Raw genomic sequence first — 2,667 nt, 5'->3', positions numbered from 1 at the left:
CCAGTAATATGTAAGGAACTGCAGTAGTGTCTTCTAGTAGACTGAGTGATATGTGATGAACTGCAGTAGTGTCTCCTAGTAGACTGAGTGATATGTATTGAACTGCAGTAGTGTCTTATAGTAGACCCAGTGACATGTCATGAACTGCAGTAGTGTCTTCTAGTAGACCCAGTGATATGTAAGGAACTGCAGTAGTGTCTTCTAGTAGACTGAGTGATATGTGATGAACTGCAGTAGTGTCTCCTAGTAGACTGAGTGATATGTCATGAACTGCAGTAGTGTCTTCTAGTAGACCCAGTGATATGTGATGAACTGCAGTAGTGTCTTCTAGTAGACCCAGTGATATGTGATGAACTGCAGTAGTGTATTCTAGTAGAGTGGGTGACGTGTAATGAACTGCATATCAAATGCATAATGTGTTGCAAAGAAAAAGCCATATCTCAGACTGGTCAATAAAAATAAAAGATTAAGATGGACAAAAGAACACAGACACTGGACAGATGAACTCTGCCTAGAATGCCAGCATCCCAGAGTCGCCTCTTCACTGTTGACGTCGAGACTGGTGTTTTGCGGGTACTATTTAATGAAGCTTCCAGTTGAGGACATGTGAGGCGTCTGTTTCTCAAACTAGACACTCTAATGTACTTGTGCTCTTGCTCAGTTGTGCACCAGGGCCTCCCAATCCTCTTTCTATTCTGGTTAGGGCCAGTTTGCGCTGTTCTGTGAAGGGCGTAGTACACAGCGTTGTACGAGATCTTAAGTTTCTTGGCAATTTCTCACATGGAATAGCTTTAATTTTTCAGAACAAGAGTAGACTGACGAGTTTCAGAAGAACATTTTTTGTTTCTGGCTATTTTGAGCCTGTAGTCGAACCCACAAATTCTGATGCTTCAGATACTCAACTAGTCTAAAGAAGGCCCGTTTTATTGCTTCTTTAATTAAAACAACAGTTTTCAGCTTTGCTAACATAATTGCAAAAGGGTTTTCTAATGATCAATAAACTTGCTGATAATGGGCCTCTGTATGCCTATGTAGATATTCCATTAAAAATCAGCCGTTTCCAGCTGCATTAGTCATTTACAATATTAACAATGTCTGTATGTATTTCTGATCAATTTGATGTTATTTTAACAAGGACATTTCTAAGTGACCCCAACCTTTCGACCGGTAGTGTATATATACCAAAGTGTCAGATTCCACACCATGTAAATGAACAATCTCCTAATTATTTTTGTTTTCTGCATAAAATGCACCTAACTGGATTTAAGTTATCTCTGTTAGGCACATAATAAACTATTTGGCAGCTAGCCATATTTCAAGATGGCTATTTTAATTTCAATCCCAAACAGATCAGATATTTTATGTAAAGAAATTAACCATCCGGAAAGAAACAACACCAAATGGTTGTTCAAATAGGAAGTAAATAGTAAAATATTTTTCTTTGTAAATCATCTTTATATTCCTCTTTATGACATGGAGTAGTCCCTACTTTACAGAACTGTATTGATTTACTGAGAAAAAGATAGCTATTAATAATAAATGAATTACCTATTAGAGAATAGCTCATATAAGAAGGGCATGTGAAGTTATATTGATTAGTACACTTGGTATAGAATGTTCACGCCCAACACAAAACAAATGGAATGTGTTAGCTAACGTTAGCTAAAGTTCGGCAAGTATTTCCCTTGTTGAACTCCCATCTGGTATTGATTGGCTGGCTGCAGAGCCTAGACTGACATTTGACCTTTGTGTCACCACGTGCCCTCCTCAACGCACAGGGAGGGAGCCTCCTAGCTTGTTTCTCTGAGATAGCAGATGCACAGACTACTCATAGAGCCCATAGGGCTCTGGTAAAAAGTAGTGCACTATATAGGGAATAGGGTGCCATTTGGGACGCACAAATCCACATGCATCGCATTGAATTCCCCACTTGATTATAAGCTAAACTCAACCAGGTTCTCAAATGGGTCAGTGGTGTACTTCAAATTACAGTAATTGGTACAATATAGAAGCTTGGTCATTGTCATTATGTCTTTGCCAAAGACAACCTATAGGCTTGCTCTGCATTAAAGTTACGTATCTTGAGACAGAGAAGTTAAAGTTTCATGGTGATGTCCATTGATAAGAGGAAGAATGTGTAACTCTGAAGAGCAAAGAGAGACTTTGTGGAACAGAAACATTCTCCCTTTTTACAGTAGGCCTACTGAGTCACAATGATGAACTGCACATTGATAGAGTTAGGCTGTCCATACCTCATAAAGATATGGAATGAGATTGACAGAGACAGAATGGGAGAAGCTGTTCATCTATGTCCATTTTTAAGGTTGTGTCACTTTATTTTGCTTTGGAGAGCAATGACATCTACTACAGGGAGGTATTCGTGGAACTATGCCATGGCACACAGGAAAATTCTATGCAACACATCCGCTGCAGTCAGGGTTCACTTTCCAGATGACAGTTTAAATTAGTATTGTATGGAGGCATTGGCAGCCAGTCACAATTATATATATGTATGATTTACCTTGATTTAACTAGGCAAGTAAATTAAGAACACATTCTTATTTACAATGACGGCCGGGTCAGGGTCTGGGATTAAAAATAAAATGTGGGTTATAACACACATCCAGACAAGAGAGACACCACAACACTACATAAAGAGAGACCTAA

This window comes from Salvelinus alpinus, chromosome 12 (assembly GCF_045679555.1).
Source record: "Salvelinus alpinus chromosome 12, SLU_Salpinus.1, whole genome shotgun sequence".
Lineage (NCBI taxonomy): Eukaryota > Metazoa > Chordata > Actinopteri > Salmoniformes > Salmonidae > Salvelinus > Salvelinus alpinus.
The sequence above is the reverse complement of the archived record's forward strand: the minus strand, read 5'-3'. Positions refer to the sequence as shown.